The sequence below is a fragment of the Falco rusticolus genome, chromosome 7, assembly GCF_015220075.1.
Source record: "Falco rusticolus isolate bFalRus1 chromosome 7, bFalRus1.pri, whole genome shotgun sequence".
Lineage (NCBI taxonomy): Eukaryota > Metazoa > Chordata > Aves > Falconiformes > Falconidae > Falco > Falco rusticolus.
In genome coordinates this window covers 12233221-12260211 of record NC_051193.1, presented here as the reverse complement: position 1 = coordinate 12260211, position 26991 = coordinate 12233221, and the positions used below count along the sequence as shown (strand labels likewise).

The 26991-nt window shown below is 45.1% G+C and overlaps 1 long non-coding RNA gene across 1 annotated transcript; it reads right to left on the bottom strand.

The window, feature by feature from the left end:
• Positions 1-12746: 12746 nt before the first annotated feature.
• LOC119151718 lies at positions 12747-25751 on the bottom strand. Its single transcript, XR_005105521.1, has 2 exons — positions 18179-25751; positions 12747-16460 (listed from the first exon to the last, which is right to left on the bottom strand). It is a non-coding gene; the product is annotated as an uncharacterized LOC119151718 (long non-coding RNA).
• Between the last annotated feature and the right edge of the window lie 1240 nt (positions 25752-26991).

Below are 26991 nucleotides of genomic sequence, written 5' to 3'. Positions count from 1 at the left end.
TTGGATGGCTAAACCCCACCACAGACGGAGTCCAATTCTCTGGGTTTTTTCAAACCATTTCCATGGAAGCCCATTACATTTTTATAGAATCCTGGAAATTCCCTCTCTGGTGGATCCTCTGAGGTTTTGTCATTAAGGCAACTCCTGGAGGAGCGCTCTGCTGTTAGAGGAAGGAGGAGATAAAGCAAGCGTTGCATCCCTGAAGAGTCAAGATAGACACAGAGCATATTCACAGGGGCTACAACAAGCAACCTGAAACCATAAAAGCTGATGGCACAGTATTACTAAGTTGCTCTTCAGAGAACTTTGTGAAGTCTTACACTTGTACCGGTGATAATGAAAGTGATTAGCACAGTATGATTGAATTCCCCATAGGATATCTTTTTAAAACAAAAGGTTGGAAGTGGAATTATCCTCTTCTATAATGACTTTTCGGTTTATACTGTCTGAGCTGCATGGTTTTAACTTGGTCTAAAAATATTAACCCATGAGACAAGCAGTAGAGGTTGGTGGTGTAATGAAGTCTCCAGTATCCGGTCTAAAAAGTTTCCTTCATGATCTTTTCTTTTTTCCCCCCTCCTTATAGGTCTTTACAGTAAAAATAAATCCCAGTTCCACATGTTTCTTAGTCTCAAGATATTCAAAGCACTATGAAGTGCAACTGGCCTCATCTCAGCCAGCTCCAGCTCCCTCGGCTTCAGAAAAAAGGTTGTTGAGTTAATCTGAGAATGGAAGGAAAAGAAGCTCATACTTTAAACAAAACAAAACAAAAAACAAACAAACAAACAAAAAGCCTCGCAAAACCCCAAACCCCCCAAAAAACCCATACACAACCACCTCATTCTCAATGTGAAAATAAAAATCATGACACTGGGACTGGACACTTCACTGCACATGAGAGCGCTGGATGGGGGGGTTTGAAGCCCCCATGCCACGCAGTTGAAGGGGGCTCTTGGGTTGGGCTTGGCAACTTCCAGCCCTTGTCCTTCCAGCAAGGAGGGTGTTGTACCCCAAACCCTCACAGCTAAGGAAGGGGAAGGGTTTCTAGAACAAACCCTTCACCAGCATCAGGCTGGAAGTCCCTGAAGATCTGCAGGACCCCACAGGGCACTTTGCTCCCACCTAAGAGGGTTTCCACCCACACAGCCTTGCTGCCTTCCGAAGGAGCCACTTGACAGCCACAGCTACAGAGTCTTGCTGCTATAGAGCTTTAACACATCCATCTTTCTAATAGTTTCACATGTCACTGACAGAGTAGCCTGTTTAGCTTCAAGGCTTTTGAAGAATTAGTGCACACCAGACCCACGGCATTAAACAGACTCTCTGAAAGTTAATGGGTGCAAAACTGCATCTATTAAGTGCTGGGAAAATTGATCTGATGTCAAGTGGCGGAAATTTTTCCATAAACCCTCTTTTTGGGAAACAGCTAGAAGGAAAGGTCTCAGGCACCTCCTATTTCAGATTTGGTGGATCTTCTCGATTCCCTTAGTATCCGAGTTCCCCTGCAACAGTGTCCCAAGGACTCCTGCTGCCATCAGGCCAAAAGCAAAGCCCACAGGTGCATCTTCCAGTCCCCACTCCTGTTCTGTCCCAGGATAGGAGGGACCATAAATTCAGTTCTGAGCTCTCATGAAGCAGCAGCTTCACTATCCAGAGCAAAATTAGGGCTCCCACTACAGACCCAGATTGCACCAAGGAATTTTCTCACTGTCTGCTCAGATCCAGGGCAGGATCCTATGCAGAAGACTTCCCTTCAGAGTGTTATCTTACATCCCAAAATTGTTTTTCTCCAGACAAGAAAAACAAGTAGACACAGAGTCCATGTTTGTACTTCTCCAGATGCATTTCTGTGGCCAGGAGTGCCTTACCGATGCAATACTGGCCTTTTGCAAAAAAATTCCCCACAGCCTGAGGCAGCAGATGCTTTGCAACAGCCACCTGTGACCTCCTTGCCAACTCGTGCTGCCCTTAGCCTCCCTGCCAACTCGTGCTGCCCTTAGCCTCCCTGCTGAATCCTTCGGCACATCACCAAACATAAAGAGATGGGGGAAGGACAGTTTGTTATAATGAGGTTGCCCTTTGCACGTCCTAGGACAGCATGTAAAATAACAGTAACTCAAACTTCCATAAGGAATTCTCCTGTCTGCTAAGGGATGGGAGGCCATGAGCAAAGCTCACTGTGCTGATGCACGGGATGCTGCCCGTTTCCCCCTGCCTGCACAGGGAGGGAGGGAAACTGCCGGGGTGCTGGAGCATCAGCGCTGTGACTTAGAAAGGAAAAAAAACCCAAACCCTAGGTAACGAGTCAAAATAGGGTGTAAGACTGGAAGTACTTGACTTTAATGGCTTAATGACACAAAGGGTTTGGCTGTGCAGGGACAGACTGCAGGATTTCTAAATCCTCACAGCCTCAGTGCGGCTCAGTGCCCCAGAATGAAGCTGCAGCAGGCCAGAACACAGCTCCATCCCACCCGTATGTGCACAGTAAGTCTATGTTTCTTCCTATCCCAGACTAATTCACTACGTATTGTCCTCCAAGACATATAAATATACTTTTTTTTAGTATCCTGATCACAGTCTTATTTAATGTGAAATTAAATCTCTGCTGTATTTCAGGATAAAGCAGACCTTTTAAAATTAAAAAAAAAAACCAACAACCCACAACTGCGTCCTATATTGAGCTCCTCTCCCCTGTCTTTAATATTAAGATCTGATCTACTCACCTGCCCACTGAATTCTAAGGCACAAAACCTGGGAAGGGCAGGGTCTAGTATTCGCTACTCAAGAAAGTGAGCAGTCTCTGTATCTTCCTGGATAAATGCTGCCTCTGAGTTTGAGAACAAGTGATTTACTCCCTAAATATTTGTGTAAAATTTTGCCAGCATGAAAACACTATTAGGCATCACGCTTTCATAATATTGTTTCTGAGAGCTCAGCTTTTCTTTACTGTTATTCATCAAATCTGCCACATTCTACTCTCTTGACTTCCACTGCACAAATGCCTCTCCTAGGAGGCAATTATATATGCTTTTTTAATATTCTTAAATGTTATCAGATGCTTCTGTAAAACACTTGTCAGATCTCTTACAAAAATCTAAGGGATTGCTGTTTTGCTTGGAGCGCCTTCGCTTATAATAAATCAGATTAACAAGACTAACTAAGTGCAGTTTAACTCTTCCCACTGTGACTTGAGACTTTCCTGAACTACATGCACTGCACTTTTCAAGCTGTGCCAGCTATTTTTACCCATTAACTGAAAATGAATTAGGGGAGAGGTTCTCCATAACATACTTTCTTTCTCAAATCAGCATGAAGGATGAGCACAGTGGCTGGCAGTTGTCTTCTAACACACACCTCTTCCCTTGTTAGACCAAAGGCTACACCAACAAAAGGGATCGACAGCCCGAAGGTGGGTGGGGGCGATTTGGGTGCTTGAGTTGAGAGTGACCATCCTCAAAACTGCCCTCAATAAACACACCTTCGCTAGTGAATTCCTTATGTACCCTGTGTTTTGCCCCTGTGTTAGTTGCAGGCTGGTAGCACCCCAGCAGGGCAGCTCAGAGCCTTCCTCCCATCTGAGATGCTCAGCCTGAGGCATCTCCCTCATGGGCCCCCCCAGCCGCTGGCATGGAGATGAACACCAGCAACCCCAAGACACCTTCACCAGACCACACCACAGTTACTAAAAAGTGAGACCAGAGGTCTCCATCATCCAAAAAGGGGCTGGCATGAGTTACTTGGGAACTGGGAGCAGTGGGTTTGAAGGCCCTCAGCCACACAGGGACTTGTCCCCTGCTCTTTGCCATCCTTGACTATGGTTCAGACTGTGGCAGCAAGTGGAGCGAAGAGGAGCATCCCTGCTCCTTCCTTTGGCACCAGCCAGCCTGCAGCAGGATAGTGGCTCATCACCTGGGGACCTGGGACCAGAAGGAGAACACATACAGAGCAAGATAAGCACCCCAGATCAGGGTCCCGAGGTACCAGCAAACAAGGAGGCTGCAGAAATGCCCCTCCCCAGCAATCTAGGCAGGTCTCTGCCACGCTGGGGACCCCTCTCGAGGGAATCCCTCCTTGATCATCCTTTAGCCATGGGTAACAGGAGCTACACAGAGCACCAAGGATCCCAGATTATCCACAGCAACCTCATTATCCCACCAATTCAGGCTAAATTTGCCCATTCCTTTGCCAGGAAACCACCTGCACACGGTGCCTGGGGTATTTAAAGTCCCTCAACCACTGCATAGCTCGGTTAACTTGCACCACCGATTTCCTCAGTTTATAAAATATAATAATTAAATCAATATGCAACTGTCACTTCTCATCTGTGACAATGAGCAGCGGCATCACCACACTTCATGTCCTGAGAAGGAAAAGAGCAGAGAAACAGATCCTGGAGAAGGTGCCATAAACACATAACCATCTTACTGGCCTGGAGGGAGGCCAGTGGAAATAAAGTAAAACAGTTAACAGCAAGACTCTCATTTACTTGACAGGCGTTAACATTCCATCCTGCCTGTTTCAGAGCACAGACCTCAGACAAAGAAGCAAAATACCCGCAAGAACACCTCTCCAGAGAAGCACTGCCTTTTTAGACAAAAATGTGCATTCATAAGGAGGCAGATGTACAAAACTTAGAGCTACTATTTTCCAAATAAGCCACTCTCCTTGAAATTCCCGATGGATTTGTGTTCCCAGGTATTCTCTCAAAAAACACGTCACTGTCACCAGGGAAGTGACTGGGAGGAGAATGCACAATCTATATCCTAAATCAGAAGGATGTCAGCAAATGAGCTGGCCAAGGAACAGCACAAGGGGCATATGATGAAAACACATAAATCCGTCCTCCAGCAACCTTGATATCACAAATTCCAGACACCCTCTAAGAGGACTGGACCTCTGGTTTCCACTTCTTTTTCACAAGTAATTCAAATTCATGAAGTGGACTGAAAACTTCAGCCGAACTCGTATCACCACACACAGTCTCAAATATTTAAAGGGCTTTTGCATGAATCGCTGTGCTAACCGGTGTGGTCCCTGGGCAGCTCAGCCATCTCTGGCTGCCCTGGCTCTGGAGGTCAGCTCACGGGGATGCTCAGGTGATTCAGAAGTCTGTAAGTTACTCTGCAGAAACACTCTTTATTAACCCCTCTGAACAATGACATCCAAAACAGTAATTTTAAGACAGGGCAATCCAAACGGCAGACACAGATATACTGGATCTGGACCACAAACAGATCCCGCCTCAACCTTCCCAAGGTCACAGCCCTGTGTTATCCCTGTGCCCAGGTGGGAGATGCTGCGGATCCCCAGCGCACTGCACCACACCACACTGGTGCCCGCAGTCCCCCCAGCCCCACATCCCACTCCTGAGGTGACACACAGCACTTGCACCGTCTTCATGTGAGCTGCCAGAGTCCCAGCAGGGATGGGAACCCATCACTCACCTCCTGAACTACCTGGCCCCAAGCATGAAAAATAAGGATGAGAACACAGCAAGAGCAACTTTTAAATTCACTTTTCCAAGATAAAACTCAGTGACTCATCTAAAATGTATCAAACTTACACCAGCTGCAAAGTCTATTCCTTCAGGCACAGTAACCCAGTGAAAAGGTTAACTCAGAAAAATCTCACTAAATAAGCTTCCCAGGCTTTTCCTATGCTCCTTGTCTCTCACCTGGGCTATTTCCTACTAATTGTTTAATAACAGTTGAGCCACCAGTGCCATAACCGGTGCTATGCTTCCATAAATGCTCTGAGCTGAGCCTGCCCACGAGGAAGCTCACTGAGAACAGGAGTTAGACCAGCTGTTCATTTGACCTATATATTTATTTTTTAAAAAAATATGCAATTGCAAATCTTATCTTTTCTACACATATGGCTCCTCTACAGAAAATACTCTTTCTACTAATAGAACCTCCAGGGACGTAGCATTAGCTGCAGGCAAGCAATGCAAATACTGAGATGTTTTATCACCATACAGAGTCCAAATGCAAAAGCAATGTCTGACCAAGAGATATTTCTCAATTTATTTTAAAAAACCCAGATGACTAAAGGCTTTTGTAGGTACATCCAAATAACAAACAGTACAATTTAAATAGCAACTGCTTACTGACAAACTACAGCCGATGAGGCATGGTCTTCAAAAATTTAATCACAAGCTGTGGCAGTATTTTTACATTTTCCCTTTACCATGAGCCTTCAGATAACCTGCAGCCATAAGCGCACCAGGCAGAAATCAAAGACCGGGGAGAGCTGAGGCGGGTTTCCCTGAGACAGAGAAAAGATGCTGTAGAAAAGTGGCAGGAGGAGGCTTTTTTGGGGGTCAATGTCCTGCTGCATGATTTGCACACATCAGTGCAGAGAAACAAGTGTTCAAGCAAAGGTAAGTTTTACACATGAACACAAGTCTACTCAAGTAACCTTCCTCAGGAGACTAAATTATTGCACTGCTTGGGAAAAAAAAGACGGATCAGGCTTAGTGCAGGCTCAGGGGCTCCACAGAGCAGTTTGGTGCAGGAAGCAATTACTGCATGCTGAAAGCTAGAGGCAGGCACAGGGACAGGGGATGCAATAGCTGAATCACGTCAAAAGTACCACAAGATACTTAACACGTTCCTCTGGGCATCTGTACAAGATGCCACTTAAAGATTTCTTCTGACAATTTTTTTTATTGGGTTTTGGACCGCAGTGTGAATTCCCAGTAGGTGTTCAATGAGAAGTTTCTGAGTTCATATATATGATGATTTGATTGAACCCAGAAACTCAGCTGGAACTGCTGAGCTTCATCCAATTATGAGGTAAACCAATGGAAAATCCAAACAGTGTCTGGGCAGCTGAGTCAAAGGTCAGAATTTATAACAGAGAGAAAACCCAAGGGAGTTTCCTGCAGTTTCAGGTTTCCCAATATTTCTGGCACTACAGAGAAAAGTTTTGATCTGTTCTTATGAATCCACAACTTGTTTTGTTTTTGGAGTTTCTTTAATATCCTTAAGAACCCTGAGCACTTTAGCACCTTGTTGTAGCTCCTATTACCCGTCTAGTTTTGCAGGAGACACTGCTGGGTCCTTCTGGAGTCTGTGTCCCATTGGATTTATGTGAACTTGGCCTCACAGCTGGTGAAGTCTGCCAGCTCAGTGGTCACCACCAGCACCGCTGCCCTCTCATTCTTGGCAGCTTTTGTCCAGCTGGAATATAGACTTTCACTGTGTGCAGTTATTGAGAATTAACCATGTATTGATCATGCCACTTAGACACCCAGGATTAATCACAAAAAGGTGTTACCAGTTCACAGGTTAGCAAGCATACCACAAGCCTTTACGGAGTGAAACTTTTTGCTTCTACTGCACATACTCATTATTTACCCTCTCAATTTATCTTTTGTTTTCACTCCACACCTGAAACACAACACTGTGGTCTTGCCAAGTCTTTCTAGAACTAACCCTGCTTATTGCACCACCTTTCCCAGGCACTGGGATTATTGCTGCTCATTTTCCAGGTGCTCTCCTTTCAGTGCAGCCATCATTATGCGTACAGGAGAAGTCCCTAAACCTCAGAAAGAATCATCTTATACTGAGGGCTCCCCATGTGGCTTAGGATACTGCCTAAGCAAACGTGTTCTCTTCAGTACATCTATATTTGTTTTTCTAAACCACTGAGGGAACTCCAACAAACTGAAAAACGCTCACAAGTGATTTTCTAAGACAAGCAAGTTGTCAGATTTGCTGCTAACATCAGTTTTGATGATCTCAGGTACAGGCTGAGCTTTTATTCTGCTTTTAGATTATTTCTGAAATCTATGAGCAGCCTGCCAGTGAGCTTGACTTTGAAAGGTACTGAGCCTGGGTCATCTTACCGGCAAGTTTCCACTTGGGCATCCTTTCTAGGATGAAATATCCCTATTTATCACACGAGATATGACATTCTTTTTTATCATTACAGTAGTTGGCTGATTCGGTATGATCAGAGGAATGACTGAGAATACAAGCTACCACTCCTTTTAACTATGGGGTAGAGCAAGAGAAAGATTCACACTCTCATCAGATTTTTTTCTGGTTTGCAGAAAGAATGCCTAGGTATTCACCAAGATGGGTATTGCAGAAATTCCGTTCCTCACAGTAAAGATTGCACCATCACTGATGATCACTAACGCTATAGCTTTATAATCAGCCATAACAGGTTACAGCAACTCTATGAAAATTATAGAAAGCAGGCTAAGAGGTGTTCATGCAAATCAGTTCAGCCAATCTTTTCCATTTTTGTATCCTAGTGCCACGGTGAATGTTCTGGGAAGGCACAGAAAAGTAGCACAGACCTGAAACTAGAGCCAGCTAAAAGTTGTGAAGAAGAGACTAGATTAGAGTTAGGGCAGGTCCATAGGCAGGAGGGGGAAAGGGCTTCCTATAGGCACAGGCAGGAGGGGAAAGGGTCTGCATACAGACATACTGAAAATCCAGAACTGCTCCAAGGCGTTACTAAATGTGTCAAGCAAATTCTAAGTCATATGTTTCCGCTTTCTAAAAATTAACAGGGTTAAAGCATCATCACTTTTTAAAGAGAGTTAATCTCTAATTTGAGATCAGTTAAGAAAATTAGGGTATGGAGCTATGTTCGTGTGTAAGCAGTCAGACCTCATCAAAATTAACACTGACAGTGAACTTCAACCAAATGTGAAAAAGAAAAACTGAACAGGGAAGCTGGGCTGGGTCAGGCTGGGAACCCAGACTGCCTTACCTTGTATGAGGCCAAAGAAAGATGTGTTCCTGCAATTATGCGGTAGTTCATGTGAGCATTTTTTTTTAATGGATATTTGTGGATCTCCAGAGGCACCCAAGTCACAACGTTGTGTGCTCCATAGTTGAATTTCAAGCAAAGCACATACAAGCATCAAAACTGCTCCACTTCGTTTTCCTGTACACACTCCCAGAGAGTTTGCCCTCCCTTCTACCCCCATATGCTCCAGCCACAAGACAGATCCATAAATGATACACAAGATAAACATTCCCAGAAGTATTTATGTGAATTACGTGGGTTGTTCTGGTACTCCAGAAAACATTGTTCATCTTGAATTCAGCATCTGCGTAAGACCCTTTAAAACAATCCTCAACTATTTTGTTCCTCACCTACTCTTTCTGTTTTGTAATGTTTTATTTTGACTGCGATCATCTGGGCACAATGAGAAATCCTTTAAATGCTTTGATGGGTTTCAGAAATCCACATGTTCTTTCTTTTCACAGCCCACTATTTATCCCAGCCATTGGGGTTAACTCTCAGATCTTCACAGATACAGACAATGATTGCTCTGTTCTCTGAAAGCACACTAACCCGGGCTGCCTCTTGTAGTTGCCAGAGGACAGAAAAGTCCTCAGGCTTGATAAGGAGCACTTGGAGGCAGCACCAGAGAGGTTATGTTAGGGAAAAAACACAAGGCAGCTGGAGAATTATCATTATTCTACCATTTTCACTCCACAGTACTGATTTACACAAAAGACCCCCCAAAATATGTATCTTTACAATCAAAGACACAGGGTATTTAGTTTAGCTGGAAGAAAAACCTACAGTGCTTCCACCCTGACATTACAGCTCAGGGAAAACATCTGAGCTGTATTTCAGGATTTTCTCTTGACCCTGCCTGTTAAAAAGGACACCAGAGGCAAGAACCTCAGCAGAAAGGTCACATCTTCCCTTGGACAAAAATCCACAGATCAAAACCACCGAAGCCTCTGACCTGATCTGGTGGTTGTGCCAGCCACCAGCTGAAGGCTACGCAGCAGTGAGCATTCCTGCAAACCACCACACGCTTCTTTCTTTCTTTCTGTTGCACTTGCAAACCCAGCTGCACTTCCATGACACGGCAAGAAAGGTGAAGACAAACAAACCTCCTTATATCCACCAACTCGGGTCCTAATGGGAAAAGTTTCTACTCAGCTCCCTGACCAAACCACTGTCTCATGCCTGGAGGAGCAGCAAGAGAGCTGCAACCCACAAATAAGTCTGCGCAAACAGGAATAAGGAATCTGCTCATGTCTTTGCCTTTCTGGCAAGGAAAGAAAGACCTAAATCCCTGGCCAGAGCAGGGCCTTACCTTGCAGCCACAGCAGGAAGAGTCCCCAGGAGCGCTGCTGCCATCCACCTCCCACCTAGCAGGGGCCAGCAGGCTCAGCTGCTGCCCATGAGCACATCACAGAGGGCACAGCCCAGTGCTGCCTGATGGGAAACGGGGCTTGCATGTTTTCACTTAAGAAACAGCATCTTGATTGGAATGCTCTGACCAAACCAGTGCCCTGCCCCAGCCCAGAGCAGTTTGCAACTCCCTGTCCTGAAATCTCTTCCAGCCCCAACATTCCCAATGTCTCACTCATCCCTTTCTTGTTACCCACCTTCCTGTTGGACCCTCCCATCAATCTGTGTGATCTCACTTTATGTCCTCCTATTCCACCAATCGCTCTCCCTCATCCCAGTTTGATGAACAGAAAAAACACAGCTGACCACATTAGCGGAAAGCATTTTGAACTTTATACCTTAAATAAAACTTCAGTTAAATGAGTGAAATAAAACTTCAGTTAAATGAGTGATTTCTTGTTTAAACCCCTCGTGGGAGCAGGGGGTGAGAACGTTGTTGATGTCGCCTCGCTCACAAGAGAAAAAAACCCTGGGCCATGTATGTGTGTTTGTTCAGACATGCGTGCATCGGGGAGAAAACAGCAACCAAATAAATAATGATGCTAATCCTTTTATTAGCATTTTAAAATTGGAAAAGCTGTGTGCATCTTCAGGGAATACTTAAAGCAAGATCTTACAGTATGATACGTCTGGAGTCCAGCTGTAATACACAGTAACGGTGAGAGGTGCCAAAGGAAAAAAGCAACAGGTCTGAGCTGGGAGTCCCGAGCACAGCACCGGCTCTGCAGCATCTGCAACGCCTCGCTGGCATCAGGGAGCACGTCTATGCAAGGGCCTGCAGTCTGGATATTATCCATATTTTTCAGACTGAAGGTTATTCCCTCGGTGCGCCCTGCTGCCCAGGTTCCTGCACCCACAGAGAGAGGGGGGAGGTGGCCTCTGCAGCAGCAATGCTCTCCCGCTGCCATGAGAAAGATGCGGCTGTTCCTCTTCTGGGTTACAAATCACGTAAGCACTATCTGCTTGTCTAAGGTTTTCCAGGAAATCTCAAGGACTAAAACTGAATCTAAAGCCAAATGATTGATTTCAACCCTGAACTGAAGGTGCTGAGCAAAGCACAAGATCTGCAGGACCCCGTCTTGCACTGCTGGAGAGGGTGGAGGGGCGATATCCTGAGTCTGCTGAAGTTATGGGTAAAAAGCCCTGGGGACTCCAGGTTTTCACTTTCCAGGCTTTGCTGGGGGTTTCATGCCGACAAGCTGGGCTGTTGGCCCTGGTGCCATGCCGTGCGGCAACTTCTGTTTGAGGGAAAAGTCCTTGCCCTGTACCCGAGCTGCTCTGCAGCGCTGCCCTGCAAGGGGAGCACGCAAGGGGGGTACTGCCCCCCTTCTGGCTTTGTGCAAGACTTCAGACAGTGAGATACCTCCTAGAAGAGCAAAATGAAATGCATTTAGCAAAAAAGAATAGCAGATGTGTGTATTGGCAAGCAATAGCTCTTAAAGTGCCTAGGTGATAACAGAGGACAGCAAATTAGATGTAAGCAATGCCAACGTGAGAAACAAAGGCGATTTTAGCTGTGCAAACACTCTTCCCCCACCTGAAGAGCACAAAGTCAGCTGCTTCTCTCCAGGGAGATGCAGGTACAAACCCTCTGGGAATATGGAGATAATCCAAAACAGGCTCACTAGAAAAGCAGCAAGAGGAAGCAGCAGCTCCCCTGGCTGAGGAAAAGAAATGTTTAAGGTAAGGAAAATAAAGCTGAATACACACATGAATGGCAGAATACCGAAGGAACCAGTATGTAGCAGCTATCCCCTTCTCCACCTTTCCTCTTCTGGTTGTCAATGGCATTGGCTGAAAACCAAACTCCTGGGCTTCGGGCAAAGCTCTTTGGGGTCTTTGGGTCTTAGAAATTCAACGAGAAATTTGGCCTGTTGCATTTGGTGAAAACCTAGTGTTTTATTGAAGAGGAGTCCTGTGGATTTTGGTAAGCTTTTCATCACCAACAGTGAAGGGCAGGACTTGCCTGTGCTTCCCAGGTGGGAAAGGAAGACCCTGAGGAAACTGTGTCGGGGGACAACAGATGGTCCCCATCACACTGCGGGATCTCCCTCCCTGCAGCGGGAACCGAGGTGGTTATGAACAGCCACATAGAAATGAAACACTGGGGTGGAGGAAGGAGAAGAGTGTGGGCAAACAGCTCTAGCACGGTGAAGACAGCCACAAACTCCCCCAGGTTGGTGCCCTGCCGCCCTGCACGGCCACGGGCAGTTTGCAGTGGGGGCACGGGGCAGCCCCGCTGCCCGCTGCCTGTAACCGCTGCATCTCTCTCATCTATAATCCCTTCCAGATGGGGTGGACTCACTTGCTGTGGACAGCGATGAAGCTGGAAGATGAAGCTGTTCCCAGCAGCCACCAACAGCACCAAGCACTCATTAGCGCTCCGCAAGCAGAAGCGGTCGATGCGGCGCCTGTTGACGAAGGTGGCCGTAAGCAGCAAGCAAAGCAAAGATAAAAATTATCAACGGAGGGAATTAGAGAAAGTTTCTCCATCTTCTGGCATGACAAAAGCAAGCACCTTCCACATCTAAAAAAAAGGCATTTTGTGACTGCAATCACACAAGTCAGAAGTTCATAAGCTTTTATTGATGGCTCAGACAAGAAAACTGAATGTAATTAGTGAACGCTACAGAGTCAAATCGGGAACGCCCTATCTTTCCAACAACGTGTAAGTACGTAAAGCTAAATCAACTGTTTTGTGATTTTGGAAGTACAGTGGGTTGAAACATATTTCAAAGGAATTAACACGGCCAAACTAATGCATTGGAATGTGTCAGGCCAATGAACCACATGGCTAGAGAGCGAAGAGTGAGAATTTAGCTCACAGGGAACCAGTGCCTCAGCTTTTCCTGCTGTGCTCCACAAATCCTCTTATTCAAACACAGGGGTAGTTAAGATTAGTATTTCTATTTTCTGTTCCTAGCTATTTGGGTTGGGGCACTTTTCCCTTCATAGTGCAGCACGGGAATCACACCACATATTATAACACCACTGTAAAGAGAAAAAACGTAGTTATTCAGTGGTATGGTCATGACCATTGGAGAAAAAGGTTCACCCTCTTCTCTCTCTACTCCCTTTTAGCCTCCAGATATGGCCAGAAGGAAGATTCACTTGAAAAATGCAGCAGCTCTTTGTGTTGTGAACTGCTTGAAATAAAACTTACCTGCCTTTGCCTATGTTTGCAGTTTAAAATGGATCTGTATTTAAACTAAATGAAATATTTACCAAAATTATTATGAACATTTTTCATTTGCATAAGTCAATGAATTATATCTTTAATGCTGTTTCAAGGACTGGCACATTTTTTGCAATGCGAAGTCATGTTTAGGCAATACTAATTTTTCATATAGTTAAAAATCAGCTGGTTTCGGCAGAACAATTAGCATCAGACAAATATTCAAAGCAGTTCTGACAGTTTCTCATTATTGATAAATACTAGACTCCCAGTTTTTAAGACTTTTGCCAATTACTAAGAAACTCCAGCATTCAGCTCTGCATTGCTAAAGCTCAGACCTACCTTCTGATGCAGTGGGGAAAATAAATCCCTGAGAGAAACCTGTTGCTGTCAACAGAGACACCAGAAGAGAGGAAAAAGGGGAGAAGAACAAACACATTTAGAAATGGGAATATCCACAAGAAAGCCAAACTCGCAACTGGTATAATTTGCTCTCTGTCTCCAAAGCCTGTGGAGCATCATCGTGTCCCAGCAGCTGAGAGTTTGCCCACACTGCCATGCTCAAAGCCACACAGCAGAATGCTGGATTCCCTGCTCTACACACAGTATTTCTTCTCTGGCAGCTACTCTGTCTGTTGTCATGCTACAGCATCTGAATTTGCTGGTGTGCTGCCAGAAAGGATGTTTTCTTCTCTGGTTGGAGAAACAGTTGTCTTCCAGCTGATCCTTGATCTACTGAGCATTAGCTGAGGTGTCCTCCAAAGACAGAAACCCCCCTAGGAAACAGTTTTTTGTCAGCCTTTGTCTGAAAAGGTGGTTCAAACTCTCTGATCCAGTTGTGGGCAGCAGCTTTTGGCCCCAAACCTTCTGTTCTTGTGCTCGTTTGAATGTGAGCCTCACAGGGAGACCTTATATATTTACATTGTCCCAGTGTTGTCCTTTGCTGTAGGAAATTATGGTGGTAATAGCACCAGAAATGCTTTTTTCCCAGCACCGTTTATTACATATTGTTGTCAGACTCCCTGCCTTAGCTTTCTAAAGGGAAGAGGTGCTTTAGAGTACAACAGCAGCATGGTAGCATTAGGGATGCTGGAATAATCTTTCTAATTGATCTTGGAAGAGGTGGGCAGTGATTTCCTTTGAGTGATTTTCATTAGCTGAGCTCTTTGTTATTGCTTGGGTGTGGGTTATGAATATAACAGTTTTCACATGAGTGTACCTTCAGTTCAAACACAGTTCAAACACAATATAATCTGCTTCAATAAAGAGGTGGAAGAATGCAGTTTTCAGTAGCATTTTTATTAAGTACTGGCAAACCCTTATGCATGTTAATGCTTGATAAAAATACAGCTGACCCAGATGCAAAACACTGTGGTGAGTTAAGGCATATGACAGGTGAAGCAAAATATATTCAGTACCACCTGACACCCACCATTCCTGCAAACTCAGTTCACACACACAGGGAAGTGGGAGGGGAGCCTGTGCTCCTCAACATGTTCAATTTTGACCATCCACTTTTCAAAAAAGGTTATTTCACCGCAGAAAAGCTATCTAAAAAACTCCATAGAGTAACTGGATTAGACATCTGCACGAGGATTTATGTTGTACTGTTGTTGAAGTTATTTTGTGGGAACGCGTTGATAATGGATCATTTCATATCCGCATTTACAAATACAGGCAGAAGAATGAAAATTAGATGCTCTTATGGCCTGTATATGCTAAAACCACAACTGTGAGTTGGCAGTTACGGTTTCTTGCTATTTGACACACTTTTCTTTATCCACTTTTGGTTATATATGTAACCTACAAAAAGATGAGCTTAGGAAACCACTTGGTTAAGCAACCAGCGGTGTGTCCTTGACCATAAACAGTGGAGAACATGAGCAACCGCCCACCTTGCATGACAGTTCTGTGATCACTTTAAATTGATGTAGGCTGGCCTTGCCACCGAAACAGCCGTTCCTGTCCTGCCCTGCTTCATCCTGTCACATCCATTTGTTTCAGCTCAAGCACCTCTACAGCTGCGTAGCAAAGCAGAGCAAGGGATCTGATCCAGATTCAAACTAACCTGCTGAAAACCAACAACTGTGGCTTATGGTGATGGTGGCCCTAAGGGATCAGGAAAGGTGTTATTCCATCTTGTAAGAAAATCTTACAGGATCTTCCCAAATTTACTGTAGTGCAGCATTTTTCATGCCTGTAAGAGTAAGATATTTCTATTGAAGCAGTAAATAATAATCCTTCTGCAAAACCACCTCAGGTTCCCTGTTGTCATTGTACATTTTGTACGACAGCGCTCATTTCAGAGCGCTGGGGCAGACCTGAAACCTGATGTGGTGTGAAGAAGCGCAGCTTCCCCAGCTTCTCAGGGCTGGTGCCGATTTCACTGGGGACATGCAATCGTGCAGCGCCTGGCACGTGAACGTGAGACTATGCCCTTCACCCAAGGCACTCACTTGTGACTGAAGCCACCCTGGGATAAAATCCATGGATTTCACAGGGTTACACCAACAAATGCCCTTCAGCCCAGGAGCTGGATAACAATACAAACAGCCTGAGTTGCAAAAGCAAACAGAATCAGTGAGCAGTTCAGAGATGCTCTTTCAAACAGTTGTTTTTGCTACATTACCTCATCGCCGTTTTTATTCTTTTTAGACTGTGCTGTTATGACGCTCTCATATAGGGTCATTTCAGGTTTGCAAGGAATAGCATTGGAAATGGGAGGAGGGAGATATTTTTAGGTCTACTGAGGAAGACATGAGTAAGCATGGGTGTTTACAGTAAGGCTAAAGAATGGTACAAGGAGGAAACATGAAAATAAAAAGATGTTGCTACACATCTTTCCCTGATCTTACCACCCGTAATAGCAAATCCAGATCACTCTGGCAGGCAGAGCTGTGAGGGGAATGGAGTTGAATTTAACTCCACCACGTGTGACCCGCTCTGCTGGACCCAGCTACTTTTGGCTGTGGCAGAGAGCGATGCTTCCACCGGGGGTCCCAGAAGGGATCCATCAAATGAGGACTTTCTGGGAAAGATGGTGGAGCACCATGGTATTCCTCCTGCTGTGCTGAAACGAAGCCAACATTTGCCAGTTGACTTCAGCCTGTAGAAGAGAGAGGTACTGTGTGAGAACCACCGAAGCACAAAACACAACCTGCCCCCACACCCCTAACTGTCACTAACAATTAGTTACACAGGTTGGGAAATTATTCTGCCTCAAATTCATACCTTTGTGAAAACAACTAATTCTTATACCCTTGGTGGCAGACTTGTTAAAGTCACTCCTCCATACATCCACTTTCTCACCCATTTGCTCTTTCTCTTTCCACCCACAACCAATTACTCCCATGGCACTGACTGCACTGCGGAGGGCTGCCGTACACTGCACTAGATGGATAGGTCAAACAGCTAAAGGTCAGAAAAAACTCTCTGGGATTATTATTTTTTTGTGGGTGGGTAGGGGTGGGTGTTAATTCTAACATAATTCTAATCTTCAGAAATCTGGTTTTGAAAGCAGCCACAAAACCCCACCAACATCACTAAGTGGGGAAGTCTGGTAGGGCAGGACAGCCTGAAGTCAGCTCTGCAGCTGAGGCCAGTGTGGACCTGCCCCCTAATTTCATCCAAACTCCCTTCCCAGCACGGTGAGTCCATAGAAAAACCAGTGCCAGTCAACATCGATCATAACACTACTACAAATAACATGCTCTGCCCACGATAGAGCAGGGGCAGGGGAGCACAGTGTTTTCTTGGGGGCAGTGGACAAGCCAGTACACGTAGTTTCTTGCTTGTGTCAAGTTTTCACTGTGCTGCTTAATCAGGACTGCTTTATATTGCTGCAAGCAGGGACTGTGGGAATGGGGGATGTGCTAGTGCTTTTGCTGCATTCCTGCTGCAGGGATACTGTACCGGTTACATGCAAAATTCTTTTCCCCACAATGACACCAAGAAACAGGGATTTTAATGCTTGACAGTATTTTTACCGTGCCACTGAGAGTACGTGCAAGGGCAAAAGCAGCTCAGTTCAATTTGTGTTATTTAGGAACTACTCGAAACACTGTTATAGGATGATGCACTGTAATTAGGCATGAGATCAGAAGAGCTCCCAATACAATAAATATCTTATTTCTGAAAACATCTTTTCCTGTTCATTAGGAAAAGCAAGTGTTAAGCAAGTAATCTGTCTCTTCAGTGCAATTCCAACACAATATATGTCATGACTTGTCTTACAAAATGAATTACCGGGCTTGCTGATAAGGCTTCATTTTACTAATAGTAAAGTGGCTCCATACACCCAATAGGGCTTTGTTAAGATGGAAGCATATTGTAGCACTAATGAAGCATGAGTTCAGCGTAATTAACAGGATGGCAACAGCAATCATACAGCCTTTTCATTTACTTTTATACATTCTGTCAGAGTAACAAAGTTGTGTTTGACACTGCTGGAACCCTCTGGCTTTGCTCCCTATTTGCACGCCTGCTAATCCTGCTGCTTTGTTCAGACAGGCCGGGATCCAGCCCAACGCTAAGCCCGTATAATCATAGATAATAAGGCAGGGCCCCCGGGCAAGCGCACCGCTCATCCGCCCACCTGCCAGCTCCCACTCCTCACATTTAACTTCCAGCACGAGAGCCGATCCCTCGCAATCAGCAGGGCCACTCACCAGTTTCCAGCTCAGTACATACTAAAGTGCTTTACTGGATTAGGGCCATTCTTCCATTGTAAGAGGAAGAGTCACAGGCAAAATTTATTTGTCTGAATAACCTATTTCGCCCATGTTGGAACACAATAGCATTTTCATTACCCACTTCACAGCTCACCTGAATGAATGGGAAAGGCTCCCTGCCTCCAGCTGCTCTTTCATTTGGACTTGTAGGCTGAGCCTGTGAAGGGCAGTCCCGGGTACACCACTGGTGAGTTATTTGTGTCTGATGTGGGCATGACAGAAGAGATGTCCAGACAGAAACTAAGTTTGTTTCATTAATTTCAACGTGTTCTGTGCAATCTTTCATTTGAAGTGCTGAAAGTAAGCCCGCAAATGGGGAGCCACGGATCCTCTGCCTTGGCCTGGCTCCAGCTAGGGTAATTACATGCCGTCTGGCTGAATCCCCTCACATGGCTTCAAATGGAAAAGTCATTCTCCACTTTTCCTCCTGAAATACTGCAATGTAGCGCAGCAGTCGCACAACGGCAGCTAAGCAGTACCTGCAGTTCAGCAGCGGTGGGAACCATCTCTTAGGGACTAAATAAAGGCTGAATTCCTTCAGCAACCATCACAGCTCCCCTAGAGAAGACTGTCTTACTTCAGGCTATGGCTCCTGGCCCGTAAGAGCTTCCAGATGGCTCAAAATGTAGGTGTGCAGACAAGGCTGGCGGGAGGGTTCGCGCAGAGATACCCATTATACCATACAGTTTGGGGGAAAGTTCATTTACAATTGTGAAATAAGGAAATCTGACTGCAGAAGGTCACCTTTCCACTTCGTTATAGTTGGTAACTAGCACAAGGATGTTCTCTGGTGCAGCCCTGCTGTCAGTCACTTGGCACATCCTCTCCACAGCAACTTCTCCAAAATCATTCAAGATCTACACACGACTCAAGCCCAGAGATTGGCCATCTCCCGCCTTCAGAATGAGTTTGTTGTTCCTTGGTTGAAGTATATCGTACACTACATTTTTACATAGAGTAACTTCATAAGCAGCAGGAAAAGAGATGAAGGAAGTTGTGATCAAAGTCTTCAGTAAGACTACAGTCACTGAGGGCATCTAACAAGTTGCCAGATTTTGCTCGTGTTCGAAAGTGTTCTTCAGAAGCTGCATTTTTGTTTGATCACACATTTAAGTAAAACAGATCACAGCAGCAGAACTTATTCTTGAAGAATTGTATTCAGTTCTACCACTTAAAACCTATGGCAAACTGATAGGAGTAGAAAAGATAACCCACTGTTATTGGGGAAAACCCGAATAAAACGAAATTCAGGCAGGAAGGCCAGACAGCTGCATAGACTGACAACATGGGGAAATATCTCTCTTGACTAATGCGTTTCAAGTCTCACAGTTACTACTGTTTTGACTTTTATTTGCATTTTATCTGCAACATTTCTGAAATACAAAGAGTTGATTCCTGCAGCCTTGGCACTTCATAGGCTTGGTAAGTCTTGGCAATATCACCTCAGCTTCCTGCAAATATCAACATCATAAACTCACCTCTTCCCACTGGTACCAGCAGACAAGCCCCATACTGAATAAAACCAGGCACTAGATTACCCTCTTACTGCTAAAGGTTTGTAGAGGAATTGTTCCAGATCAGAGATACATGATGATAAAGTAATACATTGCCATGCTGTCCTTTAAACTTGCCCTAAACATAGCTCTTCAGTTTCCAGGATGTTCTTTCCCTTCCATGATTACAATCCAACTAAAAAAGATACAATTCATTTGTACATAGTGAAAAATAATTCTTGTGTACTACTTTGTCACAGAATAACAGGAAAACCTCATTCTCTGGTTAGTTTTTTTCATTACTTTCATGGTACAGCAGAAATGCCTGCAGTGAAAGCAAGATGAACAGCTCCAAAAATATTAGTCACTTAAAGGGTCAAAACCCCCATGAAGAACAATTGCTTTCCAAGTGCTTCAGTTCATACTAACCTTCCAGGAAAGGAGCATGACAAGTTTTTGCTAAGTATGGCACAAAAGCAGAGCTCAGGAACGCTCAGGACATTTTCAGCAGCAGGCCCTGACACAACATACATCTTTATTTGCAGGTATCTTCCCCCACATCTGGGTGACAAAGGAGTGCTGGGGAAGATCCTGAAAACAGAAGAAACTGATGTAGGAACAGAACGTACTAATATATTACAATGAAGCCTTTTACAAATGGATGTCAAACCATTTTTGTTGAGCTGAGAAAAATATTCAGGATAGGAAACCTCATTAGAAATGAAAAACTTTGAGGCAAAATGTGTGCAAGATCAAGACACAGAAAAATAGTTACAAAATGGCTTTATTAGCCCAGGGAACATAGCACCATCAGCAACAAATATGTTGCATGTCTATATTTATATTCCAAACAATGTTATTTCCCGTAAATCACTGGTTCTACATTTGGCTGGGTTTTCTTCTTTTTTCTGAAATAAATCATATCCATTAACATAACAGCATAGGACATGTTCCCATGCATCGGCAAAGTGTGCCTTTCAAATCCATCTAGATACCCCACTCCCTGGACGTTTTGATTTATGTGGCAGTGACATTCTCACAGCGTCATTATCAAATCACATGCAAAATAACTGGTTTTCTCACCAAATGCTGCCTGTGCAGATGGAGCTAGCAGGTCCATGGCTGAGGGAAGAAGAAGAATATGAGCTATCGTGGATGCCATAAGAGCATGCAGGGCTGGCTGGATCCGAGGACAGTCCCCACGACACAGAGTGCAGGTGCCCCAGAGAGCATTTTGGGTGAAATACTGCCTCTTCAGAAGCCCTGGGAAGTTGGACTTCAGTGGCACCAGGATTCCACCCTTGTAATTGAGAAGGCACTGATTTTCCTGTTTTACCTATTTTTTCCAGAAAATAAAGCAGTTGCTCGCTCTCGCTCTCTCCTTACTTAGAAAGATACAGGGGGGGAAATAATAAGTAACACTGAAAATACTATTGGAAAAACATTGGAAGTAGAAGTGGGAAAGGTTAACCAATTAATGTTTTAATAAGAGCTCCTGCTCTAGACATTCATATACATTTCAGCACATGTTAAAATACTCTGCAGTTCATCAGTCCTCCTTTGGCCCAAAGTAACAACCATGCTGGGACAGGTAACCCAGGTCCCCCATGCCCAGGTGCTGGGAGCTGAGGTTTCCTCATCCCTTCTTCCAAGCAACCAAGTCCTCTGCTGAGCTCCCCTCCTGCCTTACGCTGACCCACCTCCACTGGAGTAGGCAGACCATCAGGAGAAACTGTTGGTTGTTATCTCAGCTCTTTCACTTTGAAACCAGATTTCAAGTGGGAAGCAGCCAGGGCAGAGAGAAATGGGGGACAGTTACTGCAAGGACAAAACCCTGCTGCAGTGGGTGCGATGGAGCAAGCTGACCCATCCCATCGCTCACCAGCAGCATCAACATGAGCTCCTGCAAGGAAAACAACAGGGGAAAAGGCATTCAAGCTCTTTTTAGAAAAGATCTTCCCTTTTTCTGAATTTCACAGCCCTCTGTCTTTGCTCTCACTCTTTCTCAGGTAGTTGATAAAGGAGTTTTCCCCTTCACCCGCAGCTGGAAATGAGAAACCAACAGAAAAATCCTTGTTGCCAGCAAATGGCTCAAAGACTTCCCCAGCTAGGGACCAGCCAGGGTAGGGAGATTACAGTAGCCAGCATCAACAGATTTGCATATTCAAGCACTGTAATTGAGGAATAAGCAGTAATGCCATTATGCAAATCCCCAGGCCCTGAGTGGCTGACGACAGAGATCAGCATACAGCATCCTTACTGACATAAGTACCCGTGCTGACAATGAGGCAGCACAGGGGCAGGAGCAGCCAAGGAGCAGGGAATTGCTGTATGGGAGGAAAAGGCACTATAATTCATGAGTAACTAACTGTGCTCAGCCCTGAACTCTGGCGGCTGGGGCACCTCCTTCCCACCTCAATAACAGATATATTTGAGCTCACAGTGCTCTTCTGGGTCCATGGTGAGCTAGAGAAAAAATTATTGCCCGCAACTGAAGAAAGGCCATAGAAGTATATCAATAAAACAACATCCTTTCATGTGCTACCAGTGAGCTAAGCAGCCATCATCATGGATCCTTTCTTATTTTTTTCTTAACCCATCTCAACATCCTCATCAGCAGAATTGAATTCGAGGAGGCGTATTTCATCCAGCAGATTAATTCTTCATCAACTCTGCCTGTGAACTTACGTTTCAAGGTCAACAAAGGTTATGGAGAAATGAGGAGTTCAACTGGCGCATTTAAAAGCAATCAGTAATTATAGCAACATTTTTTGCTTAAAATACCTGAAATACAGCCATGCTTCCAGAGGGATTCTGTTCAAGTCTGTCACACGTTATTTTCCACAATATATGGCTGACTCTGCACCAGCAACTCAGTTCACCTTGATTCATTAATAACTATCCCTCACTTCCTACTGTAAATACAATTCTAAACATATGGGAGAGAATTTATAGTGAATTAAGGTTGTACATTATCACCATGATTAGCTGCGTTTGTTACCCAGCAGATGTCTGGGTAGTAAAAAAACCCCATGAGTACAGTATCCTGGAGTTTCCCAATTTCTTAGTAGCTGGTCCAAGAATTTCTCATTCCTGCTGTGCTCTGATCCTGGTGGCCCAGAGCAGATGCTCGCTGTCTGCCTGTCTCCTGCAGCACTAATCCCACTCTCCCCACGCTGCAATCCCAGCAGAGCATCGCGCTTCCCCTGCTTTTCTCTCTCCTCTCAACCCCCACCCACCCCCAAAGCTTTCCTGGTGATGTTCATCATTCTCATAATACCAAAACACTTTGACAAGCTGAGCCAAATACCTCCCAGGCATTGTATCGCTGATTACCACCAGAGGTACAAATCTGATGACGGATCTGGTTATAACTAGCTGTGATACCTGTAATGCCATTGTAAGCATCAAGACGATGCCTGTAAGATATCCCAGCCTGTGTCTCCCCTCTTTTCCAGAGCACCTCATGACCACACAGCCAGGGAAAAGCTCTGTTCTAAGAAAAAGCCTGCAGAGAGACATGATGAATAGCTGGCACGAAACTAAAGCCCACAGAGATCAAATGACTTGTCCCAAAACATGGAAGACATGCAGTACTGCCTTGACAGCCTTCACAAGATTACCTTTCCCCCTGCACCGGTTCCTCCATCCCAGGGATACCTTGCTTTTGTCAGATCATGTCTTCCAGCAGAGAGAAAAAACGTGTCACTGCCCCCACAAAGGCTTTTGCTCCCAGAGGCTAAGACACTGTAGATGCTCCCATACACGAACAGATATTTTTGTCCTCCATCAGATCTTTGCAGGCAGCCATCACTGACCACTCTGCCCAGCTACTGCTCGATGTAAGCACTGGGTCTGTTGTGGTTGGAGCCCATTTTGTGGGACCAGTGGGCTCATGCATGGTGTAACTTCGACTGAGCCACCAGACGTTCACCTGCCCTGGAGCTCCAGTACATCTCAGCCGGTCAACACTTCATACTTTCAAGTCCCGAGGGGTTGGGTTTTTACCTCTAACAGCAACGATCTTGCACATACCCCAAACACCAAGTTATTATACAAGACCACAAGCACTCTGTTTTCTTCTGGCTGTCAGACAAAATTTTGAAGAAGAAAACAAGCACTGTCAGACACCGTCCAAATTCCTCTCTCATCACCCTGAAAATATTCCTCTGATATCTTCTCTTCAACCACCATAGTAAGAATAGATAATGTCATTAATTTACCATTTACTGAACCGTTATTGTTCACTCACTTCCAAATAGCACAGGGTATAAATCACAGGGTAGCACAAACTTCCAGTTCAGCCCCTCCAGACCACAGTCATGGTTAAGAGGCACAGTGCCAATGCGTGGCATTCCGAGACATCTGCTTCTGAACCTTAACTGAACTAACTGTCACGCAAAGGAGCCGATACCCAACTGAACCAACTCACAAGGCTAAGATTTTCAAGGCTCTAGTTGCATAAGTAAAAATACAGAAAAATATGTATCTGCATGTTGTGTGTGTACCCTTTTTTAACCATTACTTGGCAAACTCTTCAAGGCAGGGCTGTTTCTAGGAATTAAGTGCCATAAGGTGAGAAAAGCGTGAGCCCTGCTGTATCGAACAGCCATTAGCCATACTAGAAACTGCACCATAACATTAATTTTGCAGCTACAAGACGCTGGCCTTGAACAGAATTAATGCATGTGCACACATTTGCTACACAGTCATAAATTCTAGTAATGCAATTTTATGAGCCTCTTAAAAAGTAACCATTGGAAAAAAACAACAACAACAAAAAAATAGTAACGGGAAAGGCACGGTAAAGTTCAACAGTAATATTTCTTTACCAAGACAAGGAAAGAAGACAAATGACTCAGCCTCCTTAGTTCCCCCCTCTCCCCCACCATTACTTGGGGAAAAACACACAGCACAATACAGATCTGTTTTATTGTATTAAGTGTATCAGCCTGGCAGGACTGCAGCTCAGGAGGATTTTTCAGTACAAGTGGAGATCCGTCTGTCACTAAAGCAGAGGTTACAGCACAGCTTTTCAATAGGGACCAGACTCCCCAGTGTTTCCAGGGACAGGCAGAATAATTAGCATTTCTCTCGTCCCTCTCCCAGATCAGGCTGTTTTACCGTACGTAATCCCTTCTTTTCCCCTCTTCCAGGGGGGACACCTGCCGCTGTGGACACAGGCTGGAGCCCCACCACCACGTGCTGGGGGACAACATGCAGACAGCACACCACGTACAGGCTCAAAATAAGCGTAGAGAGAGAAATAAGAGTAAAGAGAGAAATTTTGTTGTGGATAGCAGGATTTTACATTTTTAAGCACCAGCAATCAGAACTGCATGTCCTTACCTGAGCAGTTCACCCATTTATTTTCACCCTTAATAAAAAAAAATCAGTTTTCAGCCCTCTGGTTGCAGAGACTGGCCTGGAAATGCAACTCCCTCAAAGCCCAACATGAAAGAAAATGGGAATCATCTTCACAACCCTGCCATTTCCAGCGTGATCTCATGATGTCTGGTCTCATGATGGGGCTGGGTGAGATGGAGCACCAGGTCACATTTCCTTAAGTGCTGCCAACCCCACCAGCTGGACAAGGAGAACTCAGACCTCAGGGGATTGTTTTAACTGAGGCCAAAGCATCAACGTCTGGGAGAAAATTCCGTGTATTTACTGAGGAAATCTGGTTAGCTTTGAGAAAAGGCAGGATCTGAGCCTGCACTGTGTGTCCAGAGACCTGCTTGGTGTCTCAGAGGAGGCACTGTGGGAGGGCAGGGAGAAACAGGATCGGGGACGGGTAATTGCTGCCACAAAGCTCTTCATTTCTAAAAGCCTCCAGCTTCAGCAGCAACCGTCTCTCCAGACACCCACCGTTTTCTCAGATCTACACTGCATTAAGCCTTGGGGACAGCTTCCCCGGTCTGGCAGTGAGTTCATAGAATTATAGAATCACAGAATCATTTAGGTTGGAAAAGATCATCAAGTCTAACTCTTGGCCCAGGACTGACAAATCCACCACTAAACCATGTCCCTAAGCACCACAACTATAGGTCTTTTAAATGCTTCCAGGGATGGTGACTCCACCACCTCCCTGGGCAGCCTGTTCCACTGCTTGACTGCCTTTTCAGTGAAGAAATTTTTCCAATATAAAACTCCCCTGGGGCAACTTGAGGCCGTTTCCTCCGTCCTGTCACTTGTGACCTGGGAGAAGAGACCGTCCCACCCTCGCTGCAGCCCCTTGCAGCAGCTGTGGGGAGCGATAAGGTCCCCCCTGAGCCCCCTCCTCTCCAGGCTGAACACCCCCAGGTCCCTCAACCGCTCCCCATGGGACTTCTTCTCTAGACCCTTCACCACTTTGTTGCCCAAGAGTTTTGCACATCTCCCCGCATTCACTGCTGCTCCACCAGGACCAGCAGTGGCCAGTGTGGTACCGTCTATGGGCCAAGCACAGCTGCTTTCCTGTGCTGGACTCATCCAGGACTGTTAACTAGTCTAATGGTCTAATCTAACTAACTGCTGCTTTCAAAAGAGCTTATAACATTAGATCTGTAATTCCCCCCTCCAAGCAATGTCACAATACTCTCCTACATGTAGTTTGTGCTAAATTGCAGAAAACAAATAAAAACAAATGGAACTTACTTATGGGAGGAACTTGGCTGCTGACAGCCCACTTTCTTTTTGGAAGATTTTGCTCCATTTTCTAGGTGAACATCGTAGATTTACATAACAGCCTGCAAGATATCCTGTGGTCCATGGTCTCAGAAGTCATCCAAAGTAACCAAGCTTGCTGGAGAACTACTAGCAGAACAGCATTTTACAAGATATAGTGCTCTTTCCTGAAACAATAGCAAAGGAAAAAATAAGATGAAAGTACATACCTAATTTGCATAATTACTTCCACAGTTGCTTGCCTTTTCCCAAAGTGCACACCAACCCATCTGACCTTTCCTTTCAATAGGACCACACTGCTAAGGGCAGGCTACTGGCTACTTTCCTTTCTTCCATGTGCAGATTCAATGGGATGGAGTCACAAGAGCACCTCAGAGGGCAGAAAATGGCCTCGAGATCCAATATTTTGCTTGTGACTCTTCTGTGCATCAGGCAGAGCCATTCGTCAGAGCTAGATCTGAAATAAAGAACTTATTCAACCAGTACAATCGATTCCTGTGAGCAAGACATCCAAAGCAGCACAGAGATCACGGGGCTGGGTTTTGGTCACCAATACAGAGTTGCGTAGCGGAGCTTTCTTCTACCTTGAGACTCAGCAACTCTATCCAGCAGCTACTGTAGAAACCCGGCAGCTGCCCCATCTTCTAGCACAGCAATGACCCAGATGAGGTCTATATATCCTACATATCCAGCGTCTTGACTGAGGCATGCTGTGCTAGAGTGCTTAAGATTTTTTGTCATGAGCCTG